The sequence below is a fragment of the Macrobrachium nipponense genome, chromosome 5, assembly GCF_015104395.2.
Source record: "Macrobrachium nipponense isolate FS-2020 chromosome 5, ASM1510439v2, whole genome shotgun sequence".
NCBI classification, from domain to species: domain Eukaryota; kingdom Metazoa; phylum Arthropoda; class Malacostraca; order Decapoda; family Palaemonidae; genus Macrobrachium; species Macrobrachium nipponense.
In genome coordinates this window covers 145,439,701-145,455,944 of record NC_061107.1, presented here as the reverse complement: position 1 = coordinate 145,455,944, position 16,244 = coordinate 145,439,701, and the positions used below count along the sequence as shown (strand labels likewise).

Genomic DNA, 16,244 nt, shown 5'->3' with positions numbered 1-16,244 from the left:
GAAGTCTTGTTTCGAGGCTTCTAAGGGTCTGCCTCCTCCCTTCGGGAAGGAAGCAGTTGGCTCTCTCGCTGGCTGTCCCACTTCGGAAGTGGGAACTGAGATGCTGTCCCCAGTGACCAGAGTCTTGGGAGTTTCTGGAGCTTGAACCAAGGTTCGTTCTCCAGCCTCTGCTCCCAAGGGCGCCGCTCGAGGGACAGGGACCATGTTGGAGTCTCTTTCGTGAGAATCTCTGAATGTATGACCACCTATTGGAGGATGTACATCACAGTCAAGGAAGGAGAGTTCTCTCCTGGCCATGCAGAGGGATGGGGCAAGAGTATGGACTAAGCCATGGCTTGGACCCACCTGTTAAGACCAAGCTTTGTTCTTCTAAAGGAGCCAGGATCAGTGTCGTCGTTCTTCGGACCAAGGTATCTGGATAAACTAAGAGGAGGTCCCCTGTACAGCCCTCTTTGCACAAGGTTTTCGACCTCGAAGAGGGCTGGGGTGTGTCGTGAGAATTGTGCTCGACCTCGCCAGGCAGGGGAGCCATGTCTTTGGCTAGCAGCAGCTAGCGCTGCTACAGCACGGTGAGAACTACAGCATTCTCCTCGGGAAAAAGCGTCTCATTCAGATGATTGTGCCCTCTTAGACCCACAGCCCTGTCACCATTGGCTCAAGGGCATGGCTCACACCCCCCCGGCAGCAGCGCTGCTAGGAGTGAGAGCATCCGATCCTCCTCTCCTATTCCCTCTACTAACTAGGCTACACTGGGAGGGGCGAGGCGAATAGTAGGAATCCTTTGGAATGCTCTCCTCAAGATTCAACCTCGGGGGGGACCTATGTTCCTAGAAGGGTTTTAAGACCACGCCAGTCATAGACCCGTGTCGTTGAGGGAGGATCTAAGGGGTCTGGTGAAGTTCTCCCTCGGGGAGAGTAGATCGGGAAGACCAGTCTCTCGAAGGGCTCGAAGGTCCTCTATCCAGCAACTCAGACACCCCCCAAGATTCAGAGGACTTTTGTAGAGATCGTAGCACGGATACATCAGCATGACGATCTTGGGGAATTGACCACGGCTTCCTCTGTTGAGGGAACACTCCAGTTGTCTTGAAGCCTTTTGGGGACCCTAAGAGAGACCCAAGGTTTCAACGGGGCTGCTGTGGTCGGGCCTGGCCAAAGGTGTATTGGAACAGGTGAATGACCTTGTCTCTGGAAAAGAGAATTCACTCAAGTCCAATCATTAGGACAAGCTCCTTCCTCCCCTCTACCTGCCAGAGGCGTAAGGTCAGTGCACAATCTAGCCAAACAGGGAGCCGTACCAAGGCTAGCAGAGGCGCGGCTCCCACCGCACTGCTACCAGTCCTGCTACCAGCGCTGGCTAGCACACGCCCTCTGAGAAACCTTTACTGACAACCAGATAAACCTGAACCTGGTTTACCTGGGTCCCGGTCTGTCATTGCAACACTTGATGAGCCAGATAATATCTTTCTCTCAACAGGAACGCAGCGACAATGGAGGCTACCGCAATGGCAGCTCTTCAGGCAGTTTCCTGGCTAGACTTGTGATCCTTCAGTGTCTGGAGTTGCTGTTTCCCCCAGGCCATAGTCCCATGGGAAGACTCAACTTTCAGGAGACTTGTTACCAGTCTGGAGGTAGGGCCCTCCTACTGGGCACCAACGGCTAACCTATGGGCAAACCTAGTTCTCGAGACGAGACGCTGTCCTCTCTTGAATTACAAGGTCCCTTTGCCGGTGGAGGTCAGTACTGGTTTTTTATGAACGGACCCCTGCTGGATTCCACCTCTCTCTTAACAGAGAACAGGTAGATGCTACGGTAGCCAAGCACGGCAAATCTCTCGCTGGCTCTCCTGCTTCTTCGGAAGTGGGAACCGAGAAGCTGTCCCTGGGGACCAGGGTCTCAAAGGCCTATGGAGCGCGAACCAAGGTTTGTTCTCCAGCCTCTGCTCCCAAGGTCGCTATGCTCGAGGGACAGGGGCCATGACGGAGTCTCGTTTGCAAGCATTTCCGAATTTACAACTCCCTAAGAATGGACATATATCAACAGTCAAGGAAGGGAAGTCTTCTTGCCATGGCAGTGGCATGGGGCGGGAGCAGAGACCGAGCTGTGGCTCGAACCCACCTGTCAAGACCAAGATTGGTTCCTCTACAGGGGCCAGGGTCGATGCCGCTGTTCCTTGGAGCAAGGCATCTGGAGAAACTAAGAGGAGGTCTCCTGTATGGCCCTCTTCACTCGAGGTTTCGGCCTCTAAGAGGGCTGGGATGTGTTGTGAAGATGTTATAAGTCGTTGCCAAGCTGCTAGCAGCGTCACTGTTGCCATGGCTTTGGTCATTTTGTATCGTGTCACGCCAGTACTTGATCCATTGCTTGGCTGCTTTATTGGTGTTCAAGAGGTCTGGCAATGACACTGCTACAGCAAGGCGAGAACCTCTCCATGCACCTCAGGAAAGTGCCTTGCCAATGCGATCATGCTCTCCTAGATCCACGCCCTTGCTGTCACTGCTGGTTGACATAAGGACGCAGCTCATCATCCCCTGACAGCAGCGCTGTTAAGGGGAATGAGAGCATCCATCCTCCTTTCCTATTCCCTCTACTTTCTCAGGCTACACTGGAAGAAGAAGTATAAGAAGATGCTGAGCAGAGATGCTGTAGAAGTCAGGTCGGACTGGTCCCCAGCATTCTATAGCCGGATCTTTCTCGTAGAGAAGACCTTGGGGGGATGGAGACTGGTCATAGACCTTTTTCCCCTGAACCGATTCTTAGCCAGACTCGGTTCAAGATGAAGACAACAAACAATCTTTGCCTCTATCAGGGGGGAACGACTTCATGCTGACGGTGGACTTGAAGGATGCGTATTTCCAGATACCCCTCCACAAATCCTCCCGCAAGTACTCCACTTTGTCTTCGCAGAGACGGTTCTACCAATTCAGAACAGTGTTTTGGACTCTCAACCGCTTCCCAGGTGTTCACGAGAAATGTTCAACCTGGTCTCAGGCTTGGGCTCACGGGATATGTCTATTGTGGTAATTTGACAATTGGCTGTTCCTGGCAAACTCCCGTTTGCTGTTGCTACAGTACAGGAATCAACTCCTTGAGTTTTGCTGGGATCTGAGAGATCCTGATAAATCACGAGAAGTTTGATTACGAGCCCAAGCAGAGGATGTTATACCTGGGCATGCTGATAGACAAGAGTTTCCCATTGAACCCTCGTACCTGCATGTTCAGGGAGGCAGTGAGGCAGTGAGGCAGTTCCTGTCTTGACAGGAACAGCCTGTTTAGCTCTGGCTGGTCATGATAGATCATCTGTCATCCCTGAAGAATCGTATGCATCAACCGAGGATGGGGCGCACACCTGGAGGAGTTGTGGACTGCAGAGGTGCAAGAACTTAACGACAAGCACTGTGGCATTGATGATCGATGACACTACAGTAGTGCACATCAACAAGCAAGAGGGACTCACCTCTATCGGGCCTCATCAATTGACAGTGCAGGTGCATGAGTGGGCAAGCCTCACACTCGATAGAGCTGTCAGCCAGATACATTCCAGGCAAGAGGAATGTAATGGCAGACAAGCTCAGCCACCGAATCCGGTGGTAGGGACTTAGTGGTCTCTTCACCAAAAAGTGGTAAAGGTTGTTCAGCCTTTGGTGGCATCCAGTCATAGACTTGCTCACCCCCGGGTTCAACAGGAAGCTAAAGAACCTTCTATTCTGTTGTTCCAGACCCATGGGCAGCTGCAGAGGACGCATTTCAACATCTGTGGGACATCTTCGAAGTTTACGCTTTCCCCCCGTTCTACCTGATTCACGCAGTGATTGGCAGGGCGCTGATCACCCCTGAATCTTTGGAGGATTCTGGTGGCACTTTGGCTGTTTGATATCTCAGCCTTCTAGCCCTTTTCTCCAAGACACTGAGACAGATTCCCCGTGGCAGAACCTGATGTGCCAGCCACAGGCTCAACGGTACCTTGTCACCCCTGTGTCTTCATGGCTGGAGGATATCCACCATCTCTTGCAAGTGAGACTATTTCTCGCTGAGCAGACAGAGATAGTAGGATACCTCAGATGGCCCTCTGCAGTTATACCAGGGAAAGTGGGCCGTCTTCTGTGGTGGTGTCATAGACAGACTATCTCTCTGGTCAGAGCCACTCTTCAACAGGTCATGGGTTTCCTCGTCTCCCTTCACCAATAGAAGCTCCCTTTCATCTCACCTGTAAAGACTACAGAGCCACACTGGCCCTAGTCTCGAAGCTGAAGGGTATTGATATCTCGTCTTTCAAGATATCATTATTCATAGGAGCTTTGAGAGATCTTGCCCACCCAGGGATCTCAGACCTCCTGAGTAGGACATGAATCTCGTGTTGAGCCTGACATAGCGCCCCGTACGACCTCCTTCGAGAGTAGTACTCAGACAGAGATCTGACCATCAAGACCGTCTTTCTGTTTGCCCTGCCCTCGGCGGAGAGAGTAGGTGAACTACATGGTCTTTCTTATGATGTAATAAAGGGATAGGGATTGGTTACACTCGGCTTCGTCCCGAACTTGGAGGAAAGAATCAGAATCCATTGGTCCCTGATGCCAGATTTGAGTCCTTCACCATCCCCTCCCTGAGCGACTTTGTTGATGATGATGGCTTCGAGAGACGATCAGAAAGCGAACTCTGCTGCTGACGACGACACCGGTATACTTCGTCCGAGAGATCACGAGGCCAAGGGCATTACCCTGTCCCTCACATTCTGTAGAACCTGTCAGTTCATTAGGTTTTTGAAGTTGTGGTTCTGGGTACACCAGACCACCTTCTTTTATTACCTCTGGATTATTACCCACAGGTCCTTGGACAATTTTTCCTTGGGACCAGCAGTGGCTGCTCACAAGTTGTGTAACTTACTCAGCTCCTTAACTGGACAGAATTACATCTTGCCTCGTTGTATGGTATGATTGAGCATGACTGTGGAGACTGGCTCCCCTTTCATCTCTTTTATCCTACTCTTTCCCTTCAGGTAGAGAGTAATGCAGACCATTACATGCTGGGACTGAGTGATCGTGGCAGATAAGACACTCCTTGGAGTAACCTATCTATTATCTTTGATTAGTTAATAGAAGTAACCCTTAAACACCTATTGGAGTATTTTACGATACGTCGAGATAAATTGTCTTTTGGGTGCCGACCGGATGTACTTTACATTGACATAAAAAAGTTTTTTTAAAAATTCGCGGAATAATACTTATAGTCCCTACCAGCCGAAAACTTTTGAATCACGCGCCTTTGGGGGATGCTGGGGAGTTCACGGATCAAGGTGTTGTTTTGTTTACAATCGTTACGTAGGCGCGCAAGCGCAATTGTCTTTCTTATCACACTAAAAAGGGATTTTGACGTAAGGAAAAATCTATTTCTGGGCGATTGGCTCGTGTCGCCAGCGAAATATCCTTTAATCTATTATTTCTAGGGTAAATGTACTAACACATACCAGAGAATAAATAAAATAAAGAAAAAGGTCAGTATAACTGACTCGCTCACCCTCCAAGAGGGTGTCGGTATGAACACTAGGCGAGTGAGACCACTACCACGAGCCAAATACCAATAGAAATCTCCCACAACAAAAACCCTCCATAGAGAGCAGCCGACCCACAGAGTGAGCAGCTCGTACTACTACTAACTCCATCCCATGCTGCCGACTGCTGCGCCTCTGGTGCCATCTGAAGTTAGCAGACAATCTTGGGCGAAGGGATGGGTAGGGTGGGATTTCGCTGGCGACACGAGCCAATCGCCCAGAAATAGATTTTTCCTTACGTCAAAATCCCTTTTCTGGGCTCAGCTCGTGTCGCTGCGCGAAATCGTACCAGAGAAATAGCACAAGATTGTAAACAAAAGTAATAAAACAAAATCAGAATAGGTCTCAAATAAAAAATAAAGTAAATATAAAAAGAATATAATTGCTAAAAAGATACAAATACACAGTGATACAAAATAAAAATATGCTTAAATTACCCTTAATTCTAAACATGTTTCTTAACATAAGGTAATTTACATATGTACAGAGGTAAATTGGCTTACATGTAACAAAATGGTATCTGTGTAAAGGCATGTATCAAAAATATAATAGCATTAAAACAATCAAATAACAAATTAATCAACAATGATAATATATAAGGAATGTATATGACTTAATATACAAACCGTAACCATTATAAATGAGATGTATCCCCTAGCATAAACTAAGGGGGTAACATCCATGAGATCAATATCCATAATCACTGTGAGTGTCCCTAGTAAAAAAATAAGGGCACCCACTACATCATCATAAAAAGCAGCTAAGGCACAAAGTGAATGTAAATGAACACGGTAGGAATAGACGAACTGTTGGGTGAAGCAGGTAGAAAGGAGGACTGAATCTTCTACTACAAATTAACTAGAGTCAGGGGAAACTATGTTTCCCGCTGCTACTGCTGAAAATTTCAGAGCTTCCAAGGACTTAAGGTAATGACGTTTGAACACTGTCGGCGATTTCCATCCGGTATACTTTTTCAACTCATCGAAGTTCATGTGTTGGAAATAATTAATTGAGGTGGCTACTGCCCTGACATCATGTGCTTTCGGGAAAGAGTCAGGATTGGCTTGCTTAATAAAGTACAGGATTTGTTGCCTGATGCCTTAATGGATAAAGTTCCACCTTTTTCCTCTTAGAGAGGGGCCCCGAGAGATTGAGGAGGTCCTGGATAGAAGGCTCGTAAGGTTGAAACTGGACAAAGGGATACATCTTGTGGAAGGAGGTAGTACTTTCCAAGGTTCCCACCTCATCAAAGGATCTTCATTGTCTTTGCCAAAAAGCTACGTTCCGGAGAAAGTAGGACTTCCCCTGTGGGAAGGAATTGAATATGATCCGATCTCTGGATAAAGCCGACAGTTTCTGAAATTCTTGCTCCTGAAGCCAGGCTTAATAAAAATAGGGTTTTTTCTTAGGAGCATCATAAACGAGCATGTGTCATTATCGGTTTCGGAAGCCAGTTTTAGAACATCGTTTAAGAACCATGAAACTGACGTAGGCCTCACAGAAGGCCTAAGTCTAGCACATGCCTTAGGAATAGACGAGAAGTAGGTATCCGTCAAGTCTATGTTAAATCCAAATTGAAATATCTTTTTCAAGGCTGACTTGTTTGTCGTAATCGTGCTAGCTGCTAAACCTTTTTCAAATAAGGATCTGAAGAAGGGATATAGCTGAATTAACTGTCATGATTCTGATATCTGACTCTCTCAGGAAGGTTGCTAACTTTTTGACAGCAGCATCATACTGCCTCAAAGTTGAATCCCTTTTATCGGATCCAAGAAGAGAATATTCTGAGGTCAATATTCGCATCTCTTTTTGCCGCAAACTTCATGAAATCCATAAAGTTAGGGTTTTGAGAATCCCTGAGGAGCGAACACAGTCTTCGTTTGTACTGACTGGGAGAGCTTGGGACTGGGGATCCGAAGAGGACGAAGGCCCAGTTCCAGAATTAGGGGATACCAATTGCTCTTCGGCCAGTCTGGGGCTACTAGAGCCACTTGACCATTGAATGTCCTGAGTTTGTTCAATACTTTCATAAGGAGATTCACTGGAGGGAAGACGTAAATCTTCTCCCAGTTGTTCCAGTCCAGAGCCAGGGCGTCCAGTGGCGTAAGCCAGAGGGTCCAGGTTGGGGGCTACATAACACGGTAGTTTGTGGTTCGCTTGGGATGCGAAGAGATCCACCTGTAGCCCTGGGCGACCTCTTTGAAGGATCCATTGGAACGAACTGTTGTCTAGTGACCATTTCCGACTCTAGGGGGTATGATCGGGATAGGGCGTCTGCTATGACGTTTCTCACTCCAGCTATGTGAGTGGAGGAAAGATGCCAACTGAACTTGTCTGCCAGGGAGAAGATGGCTACCATGACGTGATTTAGATGACGTGACTTGGAGCCTCCTCTGTTTATACAATGTACTACCACTGCGCTGTCCAGGACTAGCTTTATGTGGGAGTACTTTGGTGGGTGTAACTTTTTTAGAGTCAAGAACACTGCCATTGCCTCCAGTACGTTTATATGGAACTGACGGAACTGGAGTGACCAAAATCCCTTGAACCTTTTTGACCTGGGAATACCCTCCCCGCAGCTGCTTAAGGACACGTCTGTGTGGATGGTGATCCCTGGTGGAGGGAACTGAAGGGGTACTGACACTGATAGATTCTTGACTTTTGCCCACGGCCGAAGCCCGATTCTTTAGAATCAGAGGCACTGAGGATAGCTTGTCCCTGGACCTGACATTTGCTCGCGAGCGCCAGATCCTGGTTAGGTCTTTCAGTTTGGCTTTCATTAAGACGTTCGTTACTGATGCAAACTGGAGAGAGCCGAGGATCCTTTCCTGAGCTCTCCTTGAATGGCTAGTTTGTGACTTAGAAATTGCTTGACTGACTTCGCTATTTCTTTCCTTTTGGTAGATGGAATCGACAGAGTGTGGGAGGATAGATTCCATTGAATGCCTAGCCACTGAAAGTTTGACTCTGGAGTGAGTCTTGACTTGGACTTGTTTATCTTGAATCCTAGATATTCTAGGAACCTGGATCACTTTCAGTGTAGCCTTGTTGCATTCCTCGACTGATGGGGCCCAGATCAACCAATCGTCGAGATACGCCACTACCATAATCCCTTGCGATCTGAGTTGTTGCACTACCACTTCCGCTAGCTTCGTGCACACCCTGGTGCCACGTTGAGTCCGAATGGAACTACCTTGAAGGAGAATGTCTGGTCTCCTATCTTGAATCCCAGATACGGACGGAAGTGTCTTGCAATAGGGATATGATAGTATGGCGTCTGTAAGATCGATAGAGGTGGTGACGGCCCCACGGGGAAGTAAGGTCCGCACCTGTGAGATCGTGAGCATCTTGAACTTGTCGCAGCGGATGGCTAAGTTTAAGCGGGACAAGTCTAAGATTACCCTTCTTTTTTGTGAGCCTTTCTTTTGGCACGCTGAACAAGCGACCTTGAAATTTTAATCTCTTGACTCTCGCTATAGCTCCTTTCTGAAGGAGGTCCTTTGCGTACTCTGTCAATTCTTTGGAAGGAAGTTGACGGAAGGTCTGGCTGGAGGTGGGTTCGTCAACCAGCTCCAACCCAGCCCTTTTGACACTATGCTCTGAGCCCACTGGCTGAAGTTCCACCGGTGGCGAAAGTGAAACAGCCTCCCTCCTACCTGAAGTTCTTCATTGGTTCTGGTAACCGCCTCGGCCTCCTCTGAAGTGCTTTACCCCTATTAAAGGGGCCTCCCGATCCTCTCCCACGAAAGGACCGCTTACCTCTGCTCCCTTACCCGAGTCGGTCATACTTCTGAGAAGCTTGACTCTCGAAGGCTTGATTGTAAGCTGGAGAGATGGCGTATGAGGTAGAGGGTTGAGGCTGAGGGGATATCACATAAATTGGCTGTGATTGACCCTTAGAAGTGGAAGGTTGGGCTGTCTGCACTAACGGCACTGCTGGAACTTGTTGAGGAAAGCGTGGTTGCTTCTCGGTAAGGTTGGAAACGCCTAGGTTTCCTCTGTCCCTTACCTTTAGGTGTCAGGTCTTGCCTCCTCCTAGCCGTAAGGCCCCAACGGTCCTTAAGGTTCTTGGTTCAACCTCGTTAGCCTCTGCCTGGACTTCCTTAACCATAGCCTCTGGGAAGAGATCTGCGCCCCAGATGTTAGAGGAGAGTAACCTATTCGGCTCATGTCGAATGGTTGCCTCTAGCAGGACATGCTTCCTACAATTCGTTCTAGCAGTGGCAAACTCGAACATATCTGACTGCACCGTTTTGAGTCAGGGCTTTGCATAAGCTTAAAATTGGTTCTGATCCATAGGCCATGGTTGCTACCTCGACATAGCCATAGAGTTGATTGATCTGGCTAGTCGTGATTTTGCGTCAAATTCAGCCTGAATAAGACTATCTGGGAGCCTGGGTAGCTTTTCACCAAACTGCTCCATAGCACAGTCCGGTTTGAGTTTGCCAGCTGAGAATGTATTCGCAAGTCTTCCCACAATTCTCCAATTGAAGGGAGTAACGGAGATGTGGGATCTGCTTCTTTCAACTGAGGCATGGTTTCCCCCTTCTGGGCCGCTGAGATGGTCGACCTTGCTATCTTGGTTAGAACCGGGGGAGCGGGGTACTCTCATCCATTGTGGAAAATGGTAAAGGGACTTTTAAATGGTTGTGTCTGGTGTTAGAAAACAATCCAGTTTCCTCTAAACATCTGAGCCATTCTCTCTGAGCCCTGGTCTCGTGAATAGAGGACTGTCTCCTTTGGTACCCTATCGTCCCGAACCATAGCCGAAGGCGTGAGCCTTGCGTAGCCTATGAAAGGAGGCTGTAGGCCCTTTTCCGTGTAGAACTCGGCTGTAGGCTTCCCGGGTAGAACTCGAAGTCCTCTATTCTTCGAGTTCCAAACTCCGGTATGGAGATGAGACCGTCCTGGAAGGGGGCGATTGCGCTACTCTCCATGGGTTGTTCATAGAGAAAGCAGGAAGTGAGTCATACGGAGGAAGCTGAGTTCCATTGTGTTGGAAAGTGAGGGAGAGGCTAGAGGAGCTTCTCTTAGCCCGGCTATAATAGTATCTTGGGAAGTGATCCTATCCGACAGGCGAGAGATCATTTGTTCCATACTACTCTTTAGGGACCCAACTAGGTCGCCCACCTGTTGCAACAGGCCAGCATTGGAGTCCAAAGCTGAGCTGCTGCGGAGGTGGAGGGGAGGCTCTGAATTGGAACCAATGGTAGCGGAACTGGTGATTCTGCCGGAGTGCGAGATCTCTCCTTGGATTTACTTTTTGAGGACTTAGAGCCGGAGCTAGAAGCTTTAGACCTGTCTGGGCCGGGATTGCGAGCCGGAGACTTACGTGAGGAAGAAGACGAGGACGTCTTCTTAGACGACGATGACGTCTTAGTCAAAGGTCATCACTTTAGCCTTGACCTTAGGTCTAACCGAAGCCTCAGGAGGAGTATATAATTCATCACCCGTAAAGCCTTGGAAGGATGGAGAGGTTGCAGGGGTAGAAGAAACAGTCACAAGGGCGACCCTTGGGTGCCCACATTACTTACCTCGACCAACAGGTCGTCTATACCTACCATCGGTTCAACATTAATATCCAGGGTTGCGACATCCGTGGAGATATCCTGGTCTTGTTCAGTTAAGGAGGCCGCCAGCTGTTGTTGGATGAAGGCGATATGTCGGGTCCGCCTCTACTGGGTCGACGTAACCTGTCGCCTTGCCTCCGGGGAAGATTAATAGTGCTAACCGCTTCTCGAGGATGTAGGGCTGACCCTTGGCGGCGTTCTTGCCAAAACCTCCGACCCAGGCCCGCAGGGTAGCCAGTGCGGTATCCCTTTACTGCCGGAGCCTGTAAGAGAGGGCGTATTTTAGATTTAAGAATCACTTAAAACTAAAACTTAGAGTATAACTTAAACTAGATGCCTTAAGTTAAAGTAAATGATGAAAACTTAAGCACTAAAAAAGAAGCGGAGCAGCTACTGGAGATGGAATACTTACCCCTTCCAAAAGCTGGCTCACCAGATCCGTAACATATGGTACACGTCTCATGGTACCAGACCTGGATGTCCCCGTGCGGAGTCGCGCATGGAGCATGGACCGGCAAACTTCGTGTCCACAGGGGTCCTGAAGTGTAGCGGAACATCCCGGATGCTCACAGTTGGTGGCCTGTAGTGGGAAGACACATGAGTATCTTAAAAGGCATCACTTACAGACTAAAGGACAAAAGAACTCCGTTACATGCCGGAGCTCGGAAAAAAAATTGGGCATAACCCTCCCTGCATTGCCTGAATAGGCTATAATCCCGAGAGATCCGGGTAAGATATGAAAAGGGAGGGGGATGGTTTTTAGGTACTTAAGATAAACTTATAGATAACTTAAACCTAAACACAAGCGAACCGGACTAGGTTCAGTGTGAAGCGGAGTGTAGTAACTCAGCAATACGGTAAGGTTTAGTAGTGACCTACTGTATGTTCCGGTCCGCACTCTGCTGGTGGACTAGCCCCTTCCGCTGGCTACCAGGACGTCCGATCAGGGAGGAGCTCTAGTAAGGAGGAAAGGGCGAGAGGACAAATACATGCTCGAGCTAGCCCGGAGCGACAAGGTAGTAACAGAGGGGGGGGAAGGCCAGGGCCCCCGAGCAACGTACCACCGGCCGGACCGAGAAGCCGGTAGAGGTCGAGACCAGTCTGGTCTGTCCCGACTCCCTAGCCCTCCGCCTGAGGGGAGAGAGGGTGAGCAGGCTCGGGTATGCGGAGCGAGCATGGGCAGACCCGACCCACCCCCGCCGCCCGACTCTATGGAAAGCGGAGGGGGGGGGAAGGGTGACTGGGGGCAGGGCGTCTGGCTGTCCCGTGATCACGAAGTGACCACGAGGCGGTAAACTGAGATACGATAACCAAACCTAGGCCAACCAACTGATCAGAGAGAAGCTATCGGGAAGCAACTTGAACTGAAAGCGGTAGCATACAGGCCCACAGGGCTAAAACCAACTGATCAGAGAGATGCTATAGGGAAGCAACTGAACTGATCAGCGGTAGTATAGGCTCTATGAGCCAGGACCTAGGCTAAGCCAGACGCCTAACTAACCTAACGATGACAAAATACATAAAATAAATAAAATAAAAATGAAAAGAGAGAAAGTAATATAGCAGGAGAAAAAATCCAGGAGTGTACGACTAACCCGAAGGCAAGTCTACCAACTCAAAGCTAGTCAGAGGCCGATACTAAGAACCTGGACTAGGGTCTGGATAGAAAAAGCCTACATAAGGTGAAATACATGCATGCATGACAACCTGAGTAGACCTTTAATCTAACAAAGCGGATAATCAAATAGAGCGTACATAAATAAGGGATGTTTGTTCTAGGTATGGGAGACCAAGAACGAACCCATCACGCGGCAGAACCATGCTGCCATGCTTCCGACCCCGAGAACGTATTTATACCTAAAACAGGCAAATACTGTCCAGGGTCGGAAAAACCAACTAACCATAATACTGATAACTTAACTTAGCTGCTGCGATAGCTGCACGCTTCATTATAGATAAATCCAACGAAAGGGCACAAAACACAGAGAGAAAAATAACCAACGTGTGACTCGTGTGCGCTAACTGAAAAGGATGGCCACCAGAGGCGCAGCAGTCGGCAGCATGGATGGAGTAGTAGTAGTACGAGCTGCTCACTCTGTGGGTCGGCTCTCCCTCATGGGAGGGTTTTTGTTGTGGGGAGATTTTCTATTGGTATTTTTTTTTTTTTTTTTTTGGCTCGTGGTAGTGGTCTCAACTCGCCTAGTGTTCATACCGACACCCTCTTGGAGGGTGAGCGAGTCAGTTATACTGACCTTTTCTTATTTTATTTATTCTCTGGTATGTGTTAGTACATTTACCCTAGAAATAATAGATTAAAGGATATTTCGCGCAGCGACACGAGCTGAGCCCAGAAAGTATCAGTGACACATCTCGGAAATTGTTTTGTCACTTTGACATAATTTTTGCACCATTTTAAATTAGCCATTACATGGAGTAATTAATATATGAAAATGTGCTCATTTTATGTAGAATACAACAAAAAAATACTCATGATTGTAGCTTTTATCAGTTTAAAATATTTTCATGTAAATAACGATAAGTGCCAAAATTTCAACCTTCGGTCAACTTTGACTCTAGAAATGGTCGAAAAACGCAATTGTAAGCTAAAACTCTTATATTTTAGTAATATTCAATCATTTACCTTCATTTTGCAACAAATTGGAAGTCTCTAGCACAATATTTCAATTTATGGTGAATTTATGAAAAAAAAACTTTTTCCTTACATCCGCGCGGTAACTTCCCCAAAAAAAATCATATGTTTCGATTGTCATAATGTTAACCAATTTAAATTAGCCGTTTACAATAAAAACGTTTTATATATGGAAAATGTGTGCCAAATTTCATGCACAATACAACTAAAAACAACCCTGGTTGTAGGTTTTATCAGTTTTGAAATATTTTCATATAATAACGATAAGCGCTAAAATTTCAACCTTTGGTCAACTTTGATTCTACCGAAATGGTCAAAAAACCCAATTGTAAGCTAAAACTCTTATATTCTGGTAATATTCAATCATTTACCTTCATTTTGCAACAAATTGGAAGTCTCTAGCACAATATTTTGATTTATGGTGAATTTATGAAAAAAAAACTTTTTCCTTACGTCCGTTGCGGTAACTTTTCCGAAAAAAATCATACGTGCGATTGTCGTAATGTTTGCACCATTTTAAATTAGCTGTTACCTAAAGTTTTATATATGGAAATGTGCGCCAATTCATGCACAATCAAACTAAAAAAAATCCCATGATTGTAGGTTTTATCAGTTTTGAAATATTTTCATATAAATAACGATAAGTGCCAAAATTTCAACCTTCGTCAACTTTGACTCTACCGAAAGGGAAATGGTCGAAAAGCGCAATTGTAAGCTAAAACTCTTATATTCTAGTATTATTCACTCATTTACCTTCATTTTGCAACAAATTGGAAGTCTCTATCACAATATTTTGATTTATGGTGAATTTATGAAGAAAAAATTTTTTCCTTACATCCGCGCAGTAACTCTTCCGAAAAAGTCATAACGTGAGATTGTTGTAATGTTTGCACCATTTTAAATTAGCCGTTACATAAAGTTTTATTTATGAGATGTGCGCAATTTCATGTAGAATACAAAAAATAATTGAAGGTTGTAGCTTTTCTCATTTTTGAAATATTTGCATATAAATCACGATAAATAGAAAAAAAAGACGTACGTTCGGTCAACTTTGACTCTACTGAAATGGTCAAAAAACGCAATTGTAAGCTAAAAACTCTTACACTCTAGTAATATTCAGTCATTTATCTTCATTTTGAAACAGATTCAAAGTCTCTAGCACAATATTTAGATTTATGGTGAAATTTAAAAAAAAAACAAAAAAAAAAAAATTTCCTTCCCTCCGTGAGCGGATTCTCCGCCATAAATCTCTGAAATGCGTACGTCGCATTCTCGGAATATTTGCTCCATTTCATATTAGGCATTTCATAGAGTTCTATATATGAAAATGTGCACATTTCATGTAGAATACAACAACAAAAATTGAAGGTTGTAGCTTTTCTCATTTTTGAAATATTTGCATATAGAAGAAAATATATAAAAAAATTTGACATTCGGTCAACTTTAACTCATCCGAAATGGTCAAAAACTGCAATTGTAAGCTAAAAATCTTACAGTATAGTAATATCACTCATTTTACCCTTCATTTGAAACAAATTGGAAGTCTCTAGAACATATTTAGATTTATGGGTGAATTTTTGAAAAAAAACATTTTTTTTTACATCCGCGCGTGACAAATTCATGCATCATTTTGTGATAATATTTTCTCTGTGTTGCTTTGATCGTTTTACAATGTATATATACCAAAATGATTGCAATTTAGTGTACTATACAACGAAAACAATATTAACTCGTTAGCTTTAACCGTTTTTGCTCACAGCACGATTTGAATACAAGTTATATATGAAATTTGTTTTGCGCTATCATATATCGCATTATTTATATATGATACTTTTTTTCATTTCTGATGGTTGCATACTAAACTTAGGGCAATGACAAAAAAGGAGCCAAAATTAACTCTTAATCTTGAAAGATTTTTTTTAAAAATATTTTTTCCGCTTCGGCGATCACTCCGAGACCCCCTAGGCATACGGGAGACGATTTTTATTATACCCCTTAGGCGTTTAAGGGGTAATATCCATCCCTTCCCTTCACAAGGCAGGGAAGAGGACCTGGACATACGACAAACTTATACCTTGTATTTGCCTTATTTCTGCGACATAATGGTTATTAGCTCTCTTATAAGGGGGACATTTTCATTTTCTCCCACCGCTTATGAGTAAACTCAGAGGACTGACTTTGATCTTGCAGTTCTTTAACTGCGATCAAAAGTCAGTGGCTGGAATCCCTTCCTCGCTCTTACGACCAGGAAGGAAATCTCAGGTAAGCTGAACAACAGTTGGTTCACTGGAGATCACTCAGATTCCATCCACCAATCAGTGAGTCTTCCTATTGTAAAGGACTGAGGGTTTTATATTGCGTAGAAACAAATCACAGTTTTTGAAAGTAAGTTGTATTTTTCCTAGCTATACAATCCTGAGGTCCTTTACAACTAACTGCCTACCTCATGCCACCCCTCAATCTTCTACCTGGGCCA

The 16,244-nt window shown here is 45.8% G+C and overlaps 1 protein-coding gene across 1 annotated transcript in view; it reads right to left on the bottom strand.

The window, feature by feature from the left end:
• The window catches only part of LOC135215711 (probable Dol-P-Man:Man(7)GlcNAc(2)-PP-Dol alpha-1,6-mannosyltransferase), a 167,986-nt gene that overhangs the window by 126,278 nt on the left and 25,464 nt on the right, over positions 1-16,244 (bottom strand). The window lies entirely within an intron of this gene.